Source organism: Propithecus coquereli, unplaced genomic scaffold (assembly GCF_000956105.1).
Source record: "Propithecus coquereli isolate 6110/MARCELLA unplaced genomic scaffold, Pcoq_1.0 Scaffold19, whole genome shotgun sequence".
Classification (NCBI taxonomy): Eukaryota; Metazoa; Chordata; class Mammalia; order Primates; family Indriidae; genus Propithecus; species Propithecus coquereli.
Genome location: NW_012143856.1, coordinates 462982 through 485514, shown reverse-complemented (window position 1 = coordinate 485514; position 22533 = coordinate 462982). Strand labels below are relative to the sequence as shown.

Here is a 22533-nt window from a genome sequence, read left to right as displayed (position 1 = left end):
GAACCCAACCTACTCTAAGGCCACTCACTGTGGGATCACAAAATCAGCCGAAAGTGGACCAGTATCCCTGTCACTGTTCCAGAGTTCTTGCCCTTTGTGCTTGCTCCTGCCTTACAGTATATTGGACATTAATTTAATTTTGAAGCATAATACTTCATGTGAAAGCCACTATAGAAAAAGTTTGTGACAATGCTCTGTTAATTTTACATTAAAATTTATCCCTGATGCCACTGAATTTTGCATATTTATTAGAGCTTTTGTTTTAGTCAAAATGGAAAATGGGTAACAGAGAGGATGAGAAAAATGAGAATGTTAGGCCAGGCTTGTTTCTGTGGAATAGCATTTTCCTTTGAAGATTTAATTCATCTGGAAACTATGACATGCATAAAGCCCAATTTCAACTAGAGAAAGAAATAGACAATGGCATTCATCCGAGTTTTGTGGAAGCTGGAAAGAGGTACAGTAAAAGTAACACAGCAACCATGGCCCTTCTCTCCCTTCGTGCCCAGCCTCTTCAAGGGAACTGACCCTGGAATTCTTGGGAAACAATACACTTTGCAGGACACTGTGAGAAGGGGCTATTGGAGGCAGAGCAGATGCTGTGGACTGTGTGCTGCTCAGCTCCGTCCTCACACCTGGCACCGTGTCAGGCACATTCTGTGTGATCATGGGTGTGTGGTGCCTATATGTGGCTTGCTGGGTACAGAAATCGGCTGGCCATGTCAGGAAAGCAACAGAACCAGGAAGGAGCATGAGTAAAGCCTGTTCCTTTCCTTGAATGTAGCCTCAGGCTTTGTCATTTTAAAAACAAACCTTTTAATTATTCTTATCATGGCATCCCTTAAACTACCTAACCATGGAATTAGCCTAGCAGTTGGATTATAGCTCTAAGTTTGTATTTTCTGCTATTTGCACAAATATGTTAAACATATAAAATATATCACATTCTAGCGTGCTCTTTTAAGTAAGTGAATGTTCAACACATTTCTGACATTCCAACCGAGTCATCCATTACTCACTGTGGTCAGAAGAAAAGCAGAGGCGCGCTATGCGATGAGGAGCACTGGTTAATGTGGTATCATCAGATCACTGGCAAGTGTGCCCACATTGTCACCTGAAAATCTCCAGGTTCGTGGAGTGGAGAAAGTTGAGAAGATTGGGAAGGCGATGAGAAGACAGGAATCTGAGATAGTTATACATGCTCCAAAGAAGCACCAACTATGTCCGTACCAAGTGCATATAAATAGTGCAATGCTGCAGTCCCCCTCTCCAGGGCCACAGACTGATATCAGGAACCCAGCCGCACAGCACGAGGTGAGCAGCAGGCAAGCAAGCAAAGCTTCATCTGTATTTAAAGCCCCATCGTTCACCACCCCCCTGCCACCTACCCCATCTGTGGAAAATTTGTCTTCTATGAAACCAGTCCCTGGTGCCAAAAAGGTTGGGGACCGCTGCTGTAATGGGAGGGAATTTGACAATATCAAGCTAACATTCAAGACTGCTTCCTTTTCTGAGTACTTAGCTGAAAGGACTCAGGGACTCTGAGAAGCAGAGAAGTTATTCATAGGTGGTGCTGAGAGTTCTTAATCTTTGCAATTCCACATTCTGATACAACTCAAATATCCCCGGCTCTTTCTCTCATGGTATTCATTAGCATATGCGGCGGTTCCTAGAGCAAAGCCAAGTTGGAATGAAGCCATTGCATTCCCCAATAAGGCTGATAATCCCTTCATTTTCTAATAAAGTAAAGACTATATTTGCTTCTTTTTGAACAACCAGCTGAAGGAGAAGGGGTGTGCATGTGTATTTTAATAAGGACATCTGTCTCCCAGCTGCAAGGCCCCCAACACAGCCTCTGACCCTTCCCTTCAACACAGCAGTGTCCCATTTTATCACAGAAGTGATAGAATAAACAGTTCCAGAGATTCCAAAGACAATCCAAAACTAGCTCAATTTTCAGTTAGCTTTCCTGGACCCCCACTTGGCTTCAGGCTTGGGCCCAGCAAGCTGATGTCATGCTTCCTATGTGGGCAGGGCACCACCAGAACACAGAGGCAGAAGCACAGCTAACCAGAAACTAATGGGGCCACACGAGGTGCAAGTCCAAGACAACAATGTCAACACATCTGCGCGCCCGGGATAGTCCCACTCCAGATTAAAGGGCTCTGCCAATTTCGAACTAACATAATTATATAAATAAGTAGTATCTGTAGGCATAAGAGAGATGCACAGTCTGAAAGAAAATGCTATTTGTTTCCAATGAATTTATCCATAGCTTTATTTCCTCAAGTAATATGCTTATAGTATAGCTAGAGTTCTCTTTTTCCCAAGATCTTGAATGTCTTTGTGATTTCATTAATCCTCATAAGTAAATGCTCAAAACTATTGGCTTGTATATAAATGTTCCCACACTTTGACTCAATAATCCCAGTTATAAGAATTTTTTGCAACTAAATAATTCACATGGAGAAAATATATGTGTATACAGATATGTGTGTGTGGATATAAATGTATTATATATACAAATATATTATGTATAGTCAAAGATTCTTGCTGTAGTGTCATCAGTAAGACTGACAACAGCCTGAATACTCTCTATTAGAAAAACATTGATTGAACCATATTAAATTCTCTCAGCTGAGTGATCTTTAGACATTACTAATCACATCTGAAGCCACAGTAGACTTGAAAATGCTCTCGATATAATAGGGTTTTTTTAAGTAAAATGTAAAATTATATTTATACTATGGGGACAATTGTGGAAAAAATAATAAATGCATATGGATAAGACCGGAAAGGAAATATGAAAAAAGTAGGAAGAAAAATATTTACAGAAATGGGAAACTTAGGAAGTATGTAGCTCTTTTGCGTGTATATTTAATGCTGTTATAATACTGTTTGAGTGACTAAAAAGAGAAGCAAAGCACTTTACATGGCAACTGCTTCCTCCGTTATCTTTAGTGGGGAATGTGAATGTTCAGGTGCAGGCTGTAGGGTGCTTGTGTAAAACTTGGAAGGTTTTGGGTTAAAGAATCCTGTAGAAAGACTATAGTATATCACAGAAAACTCTGCTGGGGTTACACTTAAGCTCTGCCTTGATTTAAATAGAATCCCTATTTTACGCATTCCTCCCCTCCCCCACTAGGACAACTAGTGAAATGCTAGGTCCTTAATAAAAGGCTCCCTTTATTCCCATTACCTCCCACACCTGAGTCTAAACCTCTTGGTTGTGGGAGCAGGGGCAGGATGCTCCTAAGAGGCAGAAATCTGACGATTCCAAGTTAATGAGTAGCTAGCCAATCAAAGCAAAAATTGTTACTGAATATCTCATATGTCAAAGGCATCCATGAAATACTATGCATAGTGCTACATGCTAAGAAACAATTACAATACTGGTTACTATTTATTGATCCAGGCATTGTGCTAAGTATTAGACATGCATTATCACATTTAATCCTCACGGCAACCTTCTAAAACAGCAATCCCCAACCTTTTTGACACCCAGGGACCAGTTTCATGGAAGAAAATTTTTCCATCGATGGGGCGTGGAGGACGATGTGGGGATGGTTTCAAGATGATTCAAGTGCATTATATTTATTGTGCAGTTTATTTCTATTATCATTACATTGTAATATATAATGAAATAATTATATAACTCACCATAATGCAGAATCAGCAGGAGCCCTGAGCTTGTTTTCCTGCAACTAATGCTGTCACTGATCTGACAGGAGAGGGAGCTCAGGTGGTGATATGAATGATGGGGAGTGGCTGTAAATACAGATGAAGCTCTGCTTGCCTGCCTGCTCACCTCCTCCTGCTGTGCAGCCGGGTTCCTAACAGGCCACAGACCGGTACCAGTCCGAGTTCTGGGGGTTGGGGACCGCAGCTCTAAAATGTGTTCCGTTAATAGTTCCATTAGTAGCCCCATATTATGGATCAAGGGGGGGAGCTTTAAAGATAAATCAGCTGTTAAATGGAACCAAAGTAGCCTGTGACATACTCTAATAGACCTATACTCTTTGCCTTTCCAAGTATTCATCCAGAAACTTTTAAACTTTTTCTTGCATTAAAGCCCATGTGGGGCCGGGCGCGGTGGCTCACGCCTGTAATCCTAGCTCTCTGGGAGGCCGAGGCGGGCGGATTGTTTGAGCTCAGGAGTTCGAAACCACCCTGAGCAAGAGCGAGATCCCGTCTCTACTAAAAATAGAAAGAAATTAATTGGACAACTAAAAATATATAGAAAATATTAGCCGGCCATGGTGGCGCATGCCTGTAGTCCCAGCTACTCGGGAGGCTGAGGCAGGAGGATCGCTTGAGCCCAGGAGTTTGAGGTTGCTGTGAGCTAGGCTGATGCCACGGCACTCTAGCCTGGGCAACACAGTGAGACTCTGTCTCAAAAAAAAAAAAAAAAAAAAGCCCATGCGGCTTTCCCTAGACTATTCAGTGATTCCCTTCAACTAGCAAAGCTATCACATAAACCATGGACTCAGAACACTGCCAAATACAGTATAGATCCTCTCAGCACAGAAATGAACTATATCCAGGACAGACAACTCCCAGTGTTGGAGAAATGCAGGGTAATTAGAGAGAAACCATGCAGAGAACAAGAAGCTGGAAGAGGACAGAATAATAGCTGGGTCTAGAGGCATGTGTTTTACCCAAATTTCATGGACCATGGACTCATCCACTTAAAAAGTGATGCCTAAGGACCTGGAGTTTTGGGGTAGAAGGCAGATAGGCATCTATTTTCCTATGAGTCAAAAAGGCAGCTACAAATAATAGCCCTATTTGGGCCAAGGAGGCAACCTTGAGATAAGCTAATAAGAAGAACCACCATCCAGAGGTTTAGGGTCCCAAGGAAGGGCTAAAAGAGTTTTCAGATAAAAAGGTTTTGAGTCATAGCACCTAAGAACATGTTTGGGATTTTTGGTTTGGTGAAGCTCGCTGAGTAGCCTGAGCCTAAACTCACAGCTTCCCTTGTGTGCTAAAACCCTCACACTGGGATGAAAGTTTGCTGTGTTCTTGAACCAATGCTATATATTGGATTTTGGAATAAAAGGAGCCACCGTAGGAGAGGAAGAGGCAGTTAGAAAAAGCAAGAGCATGAGAACAGGGGTCCTCTGAGGAGAAATAATGAATGGGAAACTCAGGACAACTTAATGAACCCCCTAGATGCTGGACCTGTGCATTAAGTCAACAGAACCAGCGGTTTGTGCAGGGCAGTGTGGTAAACAAAGTGTGGGCCTTAGAGCTGGAGAGACCAGGCCTAAATCTCCCACTTCCTAGCTTTACAACCTTAAGAAAGTTATTTCAAATCTCTGAACTTGTATTTCCTTATCTGTAATATGAGACCATCCTTATTAACAAGGAGCCTCATTTGGACCAGTCAGAATAGCATTACGTTTCAAACACATAGATCAAGAACCCAGTGTAGCAGAATTCTTCAATTCTCTTTCTCAAAGAACATTAGAGGTGATTAAAATACTAAATCTTTCTTTCTCTCCTCTTTATTTCCCTCCCACCTAATGATGTGCTGAATTTTTTAGCCAGTTTGCTTTACATTGGTAGCTTGTAATCAGCTGTAGTGGGAATATTTACACTGTGGATTTTGGCAAATGCTACAAATTGTTTTTTTTTTTTATTTCGAGAGAGCTGATTTATCATCCGCACACCACTGCTCCAACCCACAGCTACTCCGAAGCCTTTCTCCTCAACTCCCAACTTATCCCCACCCACCTACCCCCAGAATAAACCCACCCTTCACTCTCAAGCTTCACAGTTTCCCTCCCTTCTAGAGTAGCCTCCTTTCAGGCTCGGCAAGTCAATACATAGATCAAGTGTGCTTCTCTCTAGATGCAGAGAACAGAGGAGAACCAGGCTAGCAAATACAGGATTGTCCGGTGGAATGGGAGAAAGATGTTGTTAAAACCACTCCCAGGTTAATAGTATAATAGTTTTGTTTTCCTCTCAGGAAGATTTGACATGAACAATTATCACAGTTACTCTATACTATACATGTGGCACCTCCTAAAACTAGGACTGAAGGGCTTTCTAGCTCATATTTTTTACAAGAAGAAGAATAAAAGAAGAAGGGGGGGGAACTTACTTATTTTGGAAATGAGGGCTTGTTGAGTTCATCTTTACATTCACTTCAGCGGCCATGTCCACTTTTGGCCACTGTCTCGGATGGTACCTGCAGTCAGTTTTTCCTGCCTATGTTTCTTGAAACATCTAACTGGATTTCACCAACTCCTATACTAGTGGCCCTGTGCCTATCAGTAGAGCACCAAGGTGGATGGATGATCCTTAATACAATGTAATAATAAACTCAAGAGGTTAAACTTTTCCATAAAACAAAGCTTAGCAAACAGTTTGCCTGAGGGTGTAGACAGTAGTTTACTTTTTTACACTGAGGCCAAACTAACAAGACCATTTGGTTACAAGGTGTATCTTCATGCTAGGATTCCACAGTCTGCTGTGCAGTTGGTTCTCTCCTGAAGTGGTCCTGAAGAAGCTGGTCTCCTAGATTGCATTCCTATCCTTCCTTTTGTGCATGCCTTGGGATTGGCAAGCATCCCAGACAGGAGGTACTATACAGCCAGTCAGCTGCCAGTACGATTTTTGCAATTATTGGTAAAATTACAGACTATGGGCTTCTAAGAGCCACCATAGGAGCGAATATTCTTCTAAGTTATTCTAAAATGTTTATTTAAGTCTTTTCTCTCAAAATGCATAGTTAGGCAAATATATTTATCCACAAGGATGCCCCTAGGCAAGGAAAGAGCAGGAAAGCAACATGTACTTGGCATTCACTATCTGCCAGGCACTATTTTAGGCAAAATACTTCATTTAATCCTCACTCCTATGAGGAAAGTACTATTATAATTCCCATTTTGGACAAACTGGGGCTCGAAGATGTGAAATAATTGCCCATGAGCTAGCAACTGATCAGTGGTTAAGCCAGAATTTGCACCTAGGTCCACCTGGCACAGGAACCCATATTCTTCCCACTAAATTGTGCTATGCTGCCTATCTGAGAGTTCACCACCTAGGGAGATGACCTAGAAAGGTAAAGCCTATGATGGAGAAAAATACTCACCTGGAGAACAACTTGATAAGCTGAATGAAATTGTTTTTTTTTTTTTAAGTGCCCTCCCCTCTTAATGAAATTGTTTTAAAATCTATTGGAGGGCTTCTGAGGCTACCAGGATGTGGAGACATGATGCTGAAGAGGAGAGAAACTCACTGAGGCAATCACAATACTGTGTGCTTTGCTATACTCCTTAGAGTATTTACTGATTCTTAAATGGTTTCCGGGCAGAAGGCAGCTGCTAAAAGGTAGAAAACTCAAAGGTGTACCTATTTATTTAAACCTGGAATTTTGGAAAAGCCAACAGCACATATGGATACATAGCTATTAACAGGCATATTCTGTGTATAAAACAAGGTCAATAAAACAAAGTCAAAAATAACAAATCACAAAATAACCTTATATTATGGCTATAAAATCTGAAATGTTAAAGATATCAAAGCAGCACCTGATGAGTGTAAGTGTTTTACAGATGTTTTCATCTTTAAGAAGACATTGAATTATCTTTTTCTGGCTAAATTTTCTCTATTTGCTTATTTCAGAGATTTGCTTTTCCAATTTTTTTTTCATTCTATCCCACTTTGGTACAAAATCTTTCATCTTATCTTTGAGCTTCTGAATTACACTTTATTCCCACCAAGTCCGATTGTTCAGGGGTCCTGGCAGTTGGCTTAAAGAGTAAATCGTGCTCTATCTGAAGACTGGACAGCAGGAAAGAATAAATCACTCCCATCGGCAGACATGGTGCTTACAATGAGCAGCAGAGTGTGATTTTCAGAATGAAAGTGCCTTGTTGCAGGGCACTTACCAGCATGGGACCTTGGGCAAGTCACAACCTCCCTGAGCCTCCACATCTGTAGAATGGGGCAACTTTGTTTCCTTCGCAAGGCTGTTGTAGACATTAAACAAACTAGAGCATGTGAAAGCCCTTTGTAAACCACAAAACCACAAACCCTTTTTCAAAATGGTCAGTTGTTTGTTGGTGCTTTTGATCCCTAAGCCCTGTATAGAAGGGAGTAATTGGGCCTCATTTATGTTTACAGAGAAATCCTGTATTTTTTGAACAAATTTCTACATTTTCTTCACTCGACACTCAACACGCATTTATCAAACATCTGCTGTGTTCCAGGATTCCTGACAGGCTCCAAGGACACAAGGACCTCGCAGCCCAGGAAGGAAGACAGACAAGCAAATACAGCGCTGCAATACAGGATGGCAGTGGAGGGACCAAAGGGAAGTCAGGAAAGGCTGGGTTTGAAGGATGAGTAGGAGATCACGCAGGTGAAGGAAGTTGGAAAGATCGTGGCAGACAGGAAGTGTGCAAGGACTCAGAGGCATGAAAGAGCATTATACAGTTATGAAATTGTAAAGTTCCAATTTCCGTTTTATTAAAATATGAGGACCACGTTGGGAATATCGAAAATGAAGCAGAGACATAATCTTGGTCACTGTCTTTCAAAGGCTCAGTCTGATTGAAGAGAAAAACATACATACAAGTAATTTCAATGGCTATGTGGAAAATTAAGAGACAAAATTATACACTGTATGATCTCATGTATGAAATATTTCAAAAACTGTGTATAAAGGTGACTAGAAAGAAACAAAAAGAAAAACAGCCCAATTTTAAAATGGGCAAAGAACTTGAATAGGTATTTCTCCAAAGAAAATATACACATGGGCAATAAGCACATGAAAAGTTACTCAACGTCATTAGTAATCAGAGAAATGCAAATGAAAACCACAGTGAGATACCATTCCACACCCACTAGAATGGTTATTAGTGTTAGCAAAGATGGAGAAATTGGAGCCCTCATGTATTGCTGGTGGGAATATAACATGGTGCAGTTGCTGCGGAAATGAGTTTGGTGATTTCTCAAAAAGTTAAACATAGAATTATCATATGGGCCAATAATTCTATCCCGAGGTATATACTGAAAAAAAAATTAAAACAGGAACTCAAACAGATACTTGAAGACCAATATTCATAGCAGTATGATTCACAAATGGCAAAAAGGTAGAAACAACTCGAGTATCCATCAGCAGATGAATAGATAAACAAAATGTGGTCCATTCCATTCCAATACAATGGAATATTATTTGACTATAAAAAGGAATTAAGTTCTGATATATGCTACCCTGTGGATAAACTTTGAAAATATTATGCCAAGTGAAGTAAGCCAGCCACAGAAGGACAAATATTTTATGAATCCACATATATGAGCTGTTTAGAGTAGGCAAATTTACCAAGACAGAAAGTAGAATAGAAGCTAGTAGGGGCTGGAGGGAGTGAGGGATAGGGAGTTACTGCTTAATGGTTATAGAATTTGTTTGAGATAACGGAGAATTCTGAAAATAGTGGTGATGGTTATACAACATTGTAAATGTCTTAATGATGCGGAATTTTACACTTAAATATGGTTAAAATGGTAAATTTTGTTATGCATATTTTAACACAATAAAATCTTTTTAAAAAAGAATAAGCAGTAGAAAAGAAGTGAGTGGAAAAACATCTCTAAATGTCAATAATGGTTTTATCTGAATGGTATGCTTCTATCTCTCTCTCCCCGCACACACTTATTTGTGTTCTCTTTTTTCCTTTGTACATATGTATTTTATAATTTTTTTAAACTCCAAATTTTACTTTTCAAAAAAGGAAGGAAGCAAGACAAATATGGTAAGACAAAAAATCTATGTTTTATCTATCTACAAAGTGCCTTGAGAATGCAGAGGACATCATCTAGATTTTACTAGGCCTGGCAACAACCTTGCAACTGGTTTGTTTGACCGGCTTGTAAAACGTGGCTGTGAGTCATCTTGCCCTAGAAAACCTCTCATGGAAGACGTGCAGGCTGGGTCCTGATTACTCTGATCCTTCTGCAGAGCATTAGCTCTGTGCTTCAGACCGACGCAGGGCAAGACATCCATAGCCTTTAACTTCAAAGAGACACTTCTCCCTTGGAATGCAGCTGCCTGGCTAGCCTGAGGTGCTCTGCAGAGATTAGAACAGTCAGACAGAAAGCTTCCACTGAAGAGAAGGTGCGATGCAAACACCAGCCAGTATCTTCCTGGTACTCCCTCTCCCAGGGGTGGGAGTCAAGGGGCCTTCGGCTGCGGAGGACTAAACACCTGGCACCAAGGCTTTTCCCCTTTTACTTTAGGAAAGGGAGAGAAGCTAGTTTTGTTGTCTTAGGACGTGGTTTTGGGACCCCTGCTTCCCTTCCCTTTGTTAGAGAGAAAACCCAAATGTTGGATCATCGTACAAGGACCTGGGACACTGCTAGTGCACTCAGGGTTTTACCTTGAGCTGGTTGGACTGAGAGGACAACTGAACTGCTAGGGGAGAAGGGAGTGTGATGAGCTCCCAGTGAATCTGTCCCTTATGCTGATACTGCTCAGGACATTTCAAAGAAAGATGGCTTAAAGTAGAAGTCTGGGGGAGGTGGACCCTTAACTTGGAAATTCTTTAACTGTTAAGGGGCACATGTGTGAGACGAAATAAGGTTCTGAGGATGAAAGTTGCCTTTTCTTCTGGGATTGTGCCAGAAGGTTGATTCTGGATTTAGCTCAGTCATCTGGTATGGCCCCAAGCAAAAAGCACCAAAAGTGAAAACCTTCTCCTATGTCTGAGAAAACTCATGGCTACACCCTACAATTTAATTTATTTGTTTTGAAACTCTGAGGTCTTATGATTTCAGAATTGAACTAGAGTTGGAACACAAGAGATTTTAACACTAATTCTCATTTTCCATATATTTTCTCCTTTGAGGTATCTGTGTATAGCAGCTACCTACACACACACACACACACACACACACATATACACACACAATGTATTTAGGAGTTTATTCTCTAGGGAAACTCAAATGGAGACTCTTCAGACTCTAAGACCTAGTGATATATGAGAGAAAGTTCAGAAGGGTTTGCAAGAGCTGGCCGTGCACATCTCTTCCCAGCTTTGTGTTCACGTGTTCGTTTCACATTGGTGCCTTGAAATCAGCCATGGAAGAGTAGTCATGCCACAGAAACCAGCAAACACTACAAATTAGTTTTTTGTTTATTTGCTTGTTTTGGGGAGGCCAAGTGGAAAGCTCAAAACTAAAGATAGAGAAATTAAATGAAAACCAGCATATTGATGGTAGGACCCTCAAGCCAACCTCTGCTCCTGTTCCCACTCCCAGAAAGCAGCAACCAGGCATTTGCCACCAGGCAGGGGATAAGAAGCATATCTCTGGAGAACTAAGTGGACCCAGAGATCAAGATCTCTTATTACAATTTGGGGATCCCCTAAGAAATAAAAGCTGATGACTCGTGGTCAGTAAGTCCCATAGAACTGTCAAATAGCTTTTCAGTAGTAGGAATTACTTTAATTGTGAACTTTCATCTGTATTCTATTGACTAGAAGCAAGTCACAGGATCTGCTGGAATTCAAGGGGAGGGGATTATATTAGAGCATGACTCGTTGGGGTTACCTTAGGGTACGTCTGCCAAACTTGCTATGGAAAAGGAACAATCAGAGAATAAGAAAGATCCTAAAAACTTAAAGCCAAATATAAAAACATTAAATAGAATAGTTGGAAGATAAAGTTGAAGAAATTTCTCAGAAAACAGAACAACAACAACAAGCCCATTTTTCTTCAAAAAATGAAAGACGCCACTGATGCCCAGCACAATAAATGGAAGAGAGAGAGAAAAAAGGGCCCCGTCAATAAGGCACACCATCTCAATGAAATTTCAGAACACTAGGAGTAAAGAGAAAGTTCTAACAGTTTAGAGAGGAAAAATAGATCAGATCCAAAAGATCAAAACTTAAAATGGCATCAGACTTCTCAATAGCAACAATGGAAGCTAGAATAGAATGCAGTAATGCCTTCAGAATCCCAAGGGAAATAATTTTACCATAAAATTTAATGTTAGACGTATCAAAACTCAAGTGGGAGAGAAAGAAAAAGATATTTTCCCATATACAAGGGTCAAAAAATTTACTTTCTATACACTGTTAATTAGGAAATACATTGAGAATTTATTTTGGGAAACAAGAGGATAAACCAAAAAAGAGGGGGGCATGGGATACAAGAAGCGGGAGATCCAAGTCCAGAGAAAGACATAGGAAGTCCCAGACATTGGCATGCAACGGGCCTACAGAGAAACAGTCCAGTTAGGAACAGCAAAATAGAGCGCTATGGGAGACTCCAAAATAGAGAGTTATGGGAATTTCCATTAAAGAAGAATTAGAACAATAAGATTATCTGATACGATTGAATGCTTGAACAATATTAGTGGTAGGCATTCGAAGCGTATTTTGAAACATTTGGAGTGGGGAGAGTAATAATACATACATGGACCTAAGCATAAGGGAAAAAAAGACAATTATTAACTCATGGGGAAAAAAATCTGTAATCTTAGAACACTACTTAACTCAGTAGTAATACTGAGTGACAAAAATATAAAGACTGGCTATAGATTTACCCAGATATTGTGACATATGAAGAGGATGAGAAACAGGAAAGTTTGAAAAATTTGTTTTTCAAAGGTTTGGGAGAGTAAGTTAGACAACTTAGTAACAGGAGTTAAAGAGATAATGTTTACAATTGATCAAACAAGCAATGGTTAATATTAACATGCTAGTTAGAAAAGTGGGCCGGGCATGGTGGCTCATGCCTGCAATCCTAGCACTGTGGGAGGCCGAGGCAGGAGGATCCCTTGAGGTCAGGAGTTCAAGACCAGCCAGAGTTAGAGTGAAACCCCCTCTTTACTAAAAATCAAAAAAATTAGCCAGACATCATGGTACACTCCTGTAGTCCCAGCTACTTGGGAGGCTGAGGCAGGAGGATCAATTGAGCCCAGGAATTTGAGGTTGCTGTGAGCTAGGCTGATGCCACTGCACTCTAGCCTGGGCAACAGAGCAAGACTCTGTCTCAAAAAAAAGAAAGAAAGAAATGTGAAGAGAGTGAATATTCCAAAAGAAAAAGTCAGTGAAAAGAAATGTGTTGTCTGTGGGAGATAGAAAAGAAGAATGGAAACAGGATTGGTTTACTTTTAGTAATGTCTGGCACAATAAAAATAAGAGAAAAAAACTGTGTAAACGTATTACTTGGTTTAAAAATATTTATTTTTTAAACTAGTACATCAGATTTCATCAAAATATGTTAAGAATCAAAGTTTTCCCAGCCAGAATAAACAAACAGGAAATGCTGAAGAGTTAGAGACTTACCTCTCTCAGTTGAGTCACTGGTTTAACAAAGGCGAAGAAACCAAATTCATCTTCCTTTTGTTATGACTTCCACGCTGGTTTGGACAGATTTCCCTGAGTGCTTGTGCTCCACTACAAATTACTTATTTTTCTGAGTCACTGTTGTCTAGACCGCAAGAGCGGCCCCTGCGCAGTGTTTCGCTGATGGGAATTGCAGGTTCTGCTCAGATTTGTTTGTGCAGCACTTCCTCCCTGCCCAAAGTAGACATTATATGTGAATGAGGCTCGTCACAGCTCCGCATAATTACTGCATTTGGAGCCATTCTTCTCTTCAGAGGTTGTTTTTGTCCCCCCTTTTCTTTTGATTTCTTATATTTTGCAGTGACTGTAATGGTTATTTCGAAGCTGTGGTTTAATAGCGCCTTCAAATGCAAATTTGACAACGCAAGCTGAAAATCATGGGTGGCAAACAAAGCAACTAAACTTCCATGTTTGTGTTTTTTGAGAGCTCCACCTGATCTAAAAAGCACACGTTTTAGTAGTAAGCCCTGTATACAACCTTGGCTTTTGTATTATAAGAAGAGCCAGAATTTTCTTAAGACATTCTGTAAACCCAGGCTCCAAAATTGAATCTCTTTTTACTCCACATTTTATATACAATTCTAACTTTGCAGGCATTCAAGATACAGTTGGAGACTATATGTTTCCCAATGAATCCCTTCTCTTTGTATCATTTACCCATGAATGATAGCCAAATATTTCACAACCAGAACTGCCCAGGCATTAGCCAAACAGAGCAGCAGTTGGGCCAGTGCTCCTACCCAACACAAGCTTTCTGCCTTTAACTGTTAGACCTTGAGAGAGGAGGGCAGGGAGAAGGGGTCTCTGGCCAGAGACCAAGGGGCAAGAAAGGTGCTTAGGACACATGGGCAGCAGCTATAACTAATCAATATGGAAGTATTTAAATGTTTATTTAATTTGATAGGGCTGCATCTATACGTACTGAAATGTCACGCCTGCATGATTTCTGTCCTGTCTATAATACATATTATAATATAATATAACTTCTTCTTCCCTTCCATTTTGTAACTTCCTTGAGGGGATATTAAGAATCAGATTCTTCTCTGTGTGTGACACAGTGATTCCTCTGGATGAGTGGATGATTGAATAAATGCATGACATAAATTATTTCTTCTCCTTTCTATAATAAGTCTGACTTTCTTACTCTCATTTGAAAACATTTCAATGGTTCAACTTACTGTCATTTCAACATTTCAACTTAATCTTATTTGAAAACAACTTTTCATAATCACAAAAACTGACCTTTGTGAGGATGAAGGGGCTTAGAAACAAATAAACATACAGGAGTCAAACTGTCTTCTTTTCTTGAAAAAAGTTATTATTGGCATAATGGATGTTTGGGAGAAAGACGAAAGTATATTCCTTCTAGTTTGCTAGTTTTGTAGGAAGATGTGAGACACAATGGGAAAAATTTCATGCTGAAAATTTTCTTTTAAAAAAATGAAGACTTCACTGGAAGTGTTTTAATTTTATAATATTTTAAATTGAAATTAATACAAGAGAATCAAATCATAAGTACCATGCTGACAATTCTTTGTTTTCCCTGCTGAAGCTAATTGAAGAACAGAAAGGGAGAAAAATCCATAAATAGTAAGGAGGAAATTGGATTTTGTTTTTTTAAATCAATTCTCAGGACCTAAGAAGTTATCAAGCTATAAGGATAAGGGATTTAAAGGAATATGATTTTTATCTAGGTCATAAAATTTACAGCTGTTTTCCTCCCTTAATTTAAATGTAGAAGTGATAGGCATCTATAATGTGTCAACCCAGCAGGATCTGAAACATAGATTCATAGGTTAAAACATTTATTTTTCATCCAGAGAGAAATTGGCATAAAATAAATTTATCAAGGGACTATCCTTTTAGAGCATGCATTGCATGGCTGCCTAGAACAAAAAAAGAATCCTAGTATATTAAAGTAATAATTCCTTTTGAACTATAGCTATTAATGTAAGATGATAGAAACAGACCAAAATAAACAATTTTCAAAGAAGAGACTGAGGCCAAAGTATCATCTTACTTCTCTAATACTTTATTAGCTGTAGTTTTAGCTACTCATGTTCTCAAAAGAAAATTGCCTAGAAAATTCTCTCAGCTCAATCAGAAGCTCTGGGCAGAGTTAACTTATTGATATTACACTACTGATATGAATCAAGTGCAGGATGCTTCTTTCCAAGCAACTGAATGGTTTCTTTAATGCAAAAGCAGTTGATCACTTGAAGTAAATAGCAAATTACTATAACTAGTCTACATTAGACTTCAGGAAATTTTTAGTTGTTCTTTAATAAGATTCTGGAAATAATTTGCATTTCTCTACTAACATGTCGTAGGAGCTACCATGTGCTAGACTGTTGGTAGATACTGAGAATATAGAAATAAAGGACATCTCTCCTTTCCGCGCTATCGAGAGAGGGATCCATTCCCATTGTAACTTAAAGGGAAACTTTCACAATGTCCAGAGCCCCCGATGTCCTGCAAATGAAGGAGGGGGATGTCCTCAAATTCCTTGCAGCAGAAACTTACCTAAGTGACACCAGCCTTGACTTCCAAATGGAACAGTACACCTACAAAAGGAAAAGTGTCGGCATCTACATCTTAAATCTGAAGAGGACCTGGGAGAAGCTTCTCTTGGCAGCTTGAGCCAGTGTTGCCATTGAAAATCCTGGGGATGTCAGTGTCACATCCTCCAGGAATACCCACCGGCGAGCTGTGCAGAAGTTTGCTGCTGCCACTGGAGCCACTCCTGTTGCTGGCTGCTTCACTCCTGGAACTTTCACTGCCCAGATCCAGGCAGCATTCCGGGAGCTGCATCTTCCAGTGGTTACTGATCCCAGAGCTGACCACCAGCCTCTGACACAGGCATCTTATGTTAACCTGCCCACCATTGCTCTGTGTAACACAGATTCTCCTCTGCGTTATGTGGACGTTGCCATCCCATGCAACAACTAGGGATCTCCCTCAGTGGGTCAGATGTGGTGGATGCTGGCCCAGGAAGTTCTCTCTGTGGGTGTCACCTCTCTCGTGAGCACCTGCAGGAGGTCATGCCTGATCTCTACTACAGAGATCCTACAGAGATCCTGAAGAGATTGAAAAGGAAGAGCAGGCTGCCACTGAGAAAGCTGTGACCACGGAGGAATTTCAGGGTGAATGGACTGCTCCAGCTCCTGAGTTTACTGCTACTCAACCTCAGGGTGCAGACGGCTCTGAAGGTGTGCACGGTGCCTATTCCGTGTTCCCCACTGAACACTGGAGCACTCAGCCTGCAACAGAAGACTGGTCTGCAGCTCCCCACTGTTCAGGCCACTGAATGGGTAGGAACAACCACTGAGTGGTCTTAAGCTGTTCTTCCACAAACTCTTGAACAAGATGTAAATAAGGTTGATGGAACACGAACATCAGTTTCTAAAAAAACAAAACCAAAAAAAAACCAATCTCTGTCATCCTGGAACTCAAGACTTAGTGTAGGGAATAGAGAATTCCACAGATAATTTCTGCAAAGCCTAAGCAGTTTCATTCTCTCTGCTTTCTGCTAAGAGTGAGAGACAGGAGTAACCAAGGGAAAGTCTTTAAGCAACTTCTGAGCTTGTAAATAAGTTTGTAAGAAAATCGAGATATTAGCCAGGCTGGAAGGACACTCCAGATGGAGGAAATGAAAACTTGGGAAATGTGTGTGGAATTGCAGAAGCATAAGCTCAGACTGGAAGTCTTTAGACAAAATCAAGTATTTAGATTAATGGGAGACACAGAGGCTAAAAAACTCCTTCTAGGAAAGTCATACAGAGTAAAATAATTAACATTTTCCTTTTGAGAGTTATCATTGCATTATGTTCTCAGTTGCTTTCAATAAAAAATATATGAAAAACTTCCCAAGGATTAGCTATAAAAATGCTTGGGAAAATGCCAGCATTGGCCATTACAAGATATTTCCATAATATTTAAAATTTCTGTCCCTCAGAGGGTAAATAAAATACTAAATGGCTTATGTCCATAGAATTTAGACCAAGATCTGCTGTTTGAATATTTTTAGAAGAGTTACATGTAGTCCGTCCATGTATCAAAATGTATACGCTTCAAAATTTTCACTGCTTAACATAGTTTCGCTATTTAAATGGAGAATAAAAAGGCTAACATGAGTCATGTGGAATTTCCATTCCTTATAAAGTAAAATGTTCTCATGTTCTCAAGCACCAGGTCCTCCCGCATTAATGAAATATACTCACTCCGTAGACCTCAGTTTCCTTGCTGTAAAATGAGTGGGTGGACCAGATAACCTCTAAGTTCTCTCAACTCCAGCAGTCATTCTGCAAGTTTTGTATTTCATGCTTAGCATCCTAATGACTTCCCCAGCACCAGCCAGTGAAACCCTCTCTTCAGCAAGAGTCTCAGTCATGGAGATCAAGGGTCCTATTAACTGTAGCCTGCCTTGTCTCCCTTGGGTCACGCTTGTATTTCGCCACCCCCGAGAGGAGCACGTTAGACTCTTTCAGGCTTTCACCCAGCAAGGGCTGCTCACTCAAATACGTCAGCCTAAGTGTAAGTCATGGTGCACAAAGAACATGAAAGACTCCAAGGTGGTAGATACCCAAAGCATTAAAAACTTTCTCCAAACAACCCCCTATGGCTCTATTACAGAAAAAAAAAAAATCACCTAGATGAGGTGCTGCCTCTGCCATTTGACAGCATTACATTGTTTACATTGAGCCTGTTCCATTCAGTCTCTCCTGAATGGGTCTAGAGCAGTTGTCCCAAAGTTTTTGATCACATAACACCTCATCAAGTAATACATAGATAAAAATACTTATATTCTTTTGTTGATATACTGTGCATACATATCTATTTATGAATAGTATTCATGTAACATTGGGTCATGTAGATTATAAAATATAAGTAAAAATAGAAGCTTTAAAAGCATGAGATTTTTAAAAATTAATAGATGTGGAGGTTGCAATATTCTTTCTGAATTTTTGTGGATTACCTTGAGTGCCCTGCTTTGAGACCATTGATTTAAAGTGTTGATTCTTCTGAATGACCCAGACATTTACATCATTGATTTGTTCCTTTCTATTCTTTTGTAATTCTTAATAGCTTCTTGTTTAAAATCTTAAAAAATTTATTGTTTAAAAAACCTAAATTTTAATATTTTTGTGAGAGGCAGTCAATTTTGCCTTTTTTTGTGAATAAAAGAGGTAACTGAAGGTTAAGTTTAGCAGGTATGTAATTTCAGATCAAATCATTATCAGTAAGATCCTTGATTCATCCAAACTCCCCAAAACCTCCCTCTTAGTGCTCATTTTTTCTACCATTTATTGGATCTTCAATGTGGTTTCTTTCTTATTGGAAAATCCTTTTTTTACATGCATATGAGGTATGACAATAAGGTAGTGACACTAATTCAGTAACAAACACTCTGGGAAGTATATAATAATAATTGAATTCTTATTCTTTTATGACCATACTTTATTTTCTTTCCTTTTGTTCTTTTTAATTCTATTAGTTTAATCACTCAATTCATTCACTGAATTGAGCCATGAAGCATTTTTGACCATTTCCAAAAATCAGACCCATACAAATGATGTGTTTTATGGCTAAAGATAAAAGGGCAAATATTTACCATCCCTGAGGCTATTTAAAAGAATATGTCCTAGAGTCTAGCAGTAAATCCAAAGAGGATTGACAGCATCTTTATAATCACTGTATAAACAATTTATACCTTCAAAAAAACATGAGTCTATGGTTTTTAAAAATCTATTTTATTTTATCATAGACCCTCCTCATAGATGTTAATCTCTCTCCATTAGGTTGGAAGGCAATACAGTGTGCTGGACAGAACTTTTGGAGGACTTTAAACAGGAGTCCATCATTAACCAACTATGTGACCTTGAACAATTGAATTGCTTACCCTCCGAGTTTTTTTTTTTCTTTTTTTGAGACAAAATCTAGCACTGTTGCCCGGGCTAGAGTGCTGCAGTGTCAGTTTAGCTTACAGCGACCTCAAACCTCAAACTCCTGGGCTGAAGTGATCCTCCTGTTTGAGCCTGCCTGCCTCAGCCTCCTGAGTAGCTGGGACTACAGGCCCGCATGACCATACCCAGCATATTTTTCCTATTTTTAGTAAAGACGGGGTCTTGCTCTTGCTCAGGGCTCAGGCTGGTCTCAAACTCCTGAGATCAAGAGATCCTCCTGCCTTGGCATCCCAGAGTGCTAGGATTACAGGTATGAGCCACACCCCCACCTGGCCCTCAGTTTCTTATTCTAGAAAATAGGACACTGTCTACATTTTAACCTTGCTGTAAAGAAGAAGTGTTTGTAAAACTCTTCTGTGCCAATATCATAGCAGATAACCATTAAATGGCAAATATTTTTGCTATTCTTTTAAATTCTTAAATATCTTTTTTTCCACATTTAATGCCTAGTAAGTATCTTACCTGGAGTTAAAATTTAATATTTTTTATTGACTCACTCAGATAATCTCTTGCATTTTGATAATTTTATTTAACTTCATAGAAGTAAAAAATGTTCTGATGCTTCTTATATTTTAGAGGTTAAAGGTAAAATAGTTTGGCGACCATATAACAATAACGATAAAAAGTCTGTTTGTGCAGTCCTGTCTGCTCTTCCCCCATATGAAACATCGATTCCCAGGGTATGAAGTTATCTGAGCTCTGAGGTACAAATGAGAAATTGAGGTTCTCTAATCCTGATTCTACCAGTGACTGTGTATGATAGATCCGTAAATCCTTTCTCAGGGTCAATTCCACAATGCAGGTCTCTGAGTGTGGGGGGTCAAGTCTAATCCTCTCCATTTTGTGATTTGGGTAATCCTCTGGCCTCCGTCTTTGAGGATAAACTTTATCTTATTCCTTGGACGGAAGCAGTGAATGTTGGTTTTTCTATCCATATATGGCCAGCTTATATTGGTTATGAGAGTGTGCATGTGTACACAAAAGAAAAGCAGAGACAGTCAACTGCATCATCTACAACTCTTTGCCTTAATTTATAAGAAATCTGGGCCTGAATTTTAGTCATTAACCTCAAAATTAGGAATCAGTTTACTCAAAAATGTCAGACCACTAGAAGGTACAGCCTCGCGATCAGAAATGCAAAGAGGCTGTATCCCTGAGACACAGGCTTTTCCGTTGGTTTCATCACCATTGAATGGCCAGGAAAACCCACACTCCAGTGCCCCTGTGGGGACTGATAAATGCTATGAAAAGATCAGCTTCTCCAGCCCATAGTTCCCTCTGAACTGAAATGCACATAAGGTTAATCAGTTCTGAAGCAATTCTCACCAACATTAGAAAGTCAACAATTAAATTTGCATAATCTGTTTGGAAGGTGGCATGTCATAGTAGACAGACATTTTTGACTTAGAATCAGAGGACTTGAATGAGAATTTGGATGTTTTTCACTTATTATTTATGTAAACTTGATGCCTAAAATATAAGCTCCAACTTTCTCATATGTAAAATGGGGGAAATATTACCTATCTCATAGATTTTTTGGGAGAATTGATTAAAAGAATGAATATAAAAAAATGCCTAGACTACCTGGCACATAGTAGCCATTCAATAGTTGTTGAATCTGCATTAAATAATGAAATGAAGTTTCTGTTTTTTGATTTATCTTCCTATGTTCTTCTCATCCTTCCAACCTGGAAATTTGAAAAAAAAATTTAAGTTCTGCTTTTAGAACTATTTATCATTGATTTGGGTTTGTGTTCTTTTAGATGATTAATTATTCAGCGTTAATGATTTTTACTGCATCAAAGATAGGCTTGAAGATTTATCTATATATGAATTTTAATAATTTTAATGTTTATGCATATTTTCATAGAGCTATGCCCTGCAACAGGCTTTCCTTCCTATTTTCTCATTTGTTCAAGAGTTAGTACAGTTATGCTCTTAAATTTTAACGTCAATTTCGTGGAGATGAATTTAAATGGTTTTCTGTGACTGGATACGAACAGGGCTTTTTATTTTCAAATCTTCATTTGAAATGGCAAGTATATCTCATAACCTACTGAGAAATGACACTCAAATAGGGTAGTGTTTCAAAGGAAATTCAGAAAAATTGCAAGTGCAGATTACGGAAAGAGTGTCTGACATTTGCCTTGGCTCCTAAGTGAGTGTAATTCACCTGAATGGGTGGCACTTGTGCAGTTCACGGCACACCGGGAAACACTCAAAGGCCCACTCTCCACAGTGGATAACCTGCCCAGGAAGAAAAACAAATAGCAGTCCCTGTGAAAATAGAATCTTGGTGCTGAATTCTTTATGGACATTTTATTGTAGCACAAAGGAAGTCCACATTAAAGCAAAAGAAGGAAATGATTTTGCTACTTTTACATTAAATGATTTTTATCACTTGTGATCTCAACTTGAGCTGGGTCTTCAAACAGAGCTCATTTTTTATTATTATATAAGCAGCCCAGCTGAGAGGAAATAGAGAGGAAGGGACTTAGAGCCAGAGGACCAGGTTTTGAATCCCACTACTGCCATTAACTGATTCTGTGAGAAATGATTTTTTAACTTTTTGGAGCCTCTAATACCCAGGTCATTGCATTGCCTTGGCCTCAGTATGACTGTATCCAATCCAACCCCCCTGCACCTACATATACACCCACCTCTGCCTCCAGGAACCTTCCATCTATACCTCCTTCAGGTTCAGGGCATAACGAATGTGATTGCTTACTCACATGGCATAACACTTAATGTGTGAAGACTTCAACTACATCTTCCTATGGCTTCTCATCTCGCTTAACTTCTTCCAAAATGTTTCTAGATTACTCAAGTGACATGGTTAATTTATTAATTCAGTGAACAAACATTGGATGAAGGATGATTATGTGCAAGTTTCTATGGAGGGCACTGGTCAATCACCTATCTCAGACAAGCAGAGGTTCAAAAGCTCTAGAGCACAGCCGGAAATAAAAACCAAATGCAATATCTGAGGTTGTGAAATATCATGTTGGACACAGGGACAAAGCACCACTCATGGGCTGTAGATTTTGGAGCCAACGGAAGAGATGATATCCCGGACCATCTTACAGGGGATGCCTGGCAGATGGGAGAGACTATGAGTATAGGTCTCAGGGACAGAAACCGGAGAGTGCGAGATCTGTAGCGTAGGGTAGGAGGAGAACAAAGAGATGGCTGCAACTCTGTAGAATGAG

The 22533-nt window shown here is 39.6% G+C and overlaps 1 protein-coding gene and 1 pseudogene across 4 annotated transcripts in view; both read left to right on the top strand.

The window, feature by feature from the left end:
* LOC105809167 (schwannomin-interacting protein 1) overlaps nt 1-22533 on the top strand; it is an 886964-nt gene that overhangs the window by 583729 nt on the left and 280702 nt on the right. The gene's annotated exons all lie outside the window — the stretch shown is intronic.
* LOC105809169 lies at nt 15813-16699 on the top strand (annotated as a pseudogene).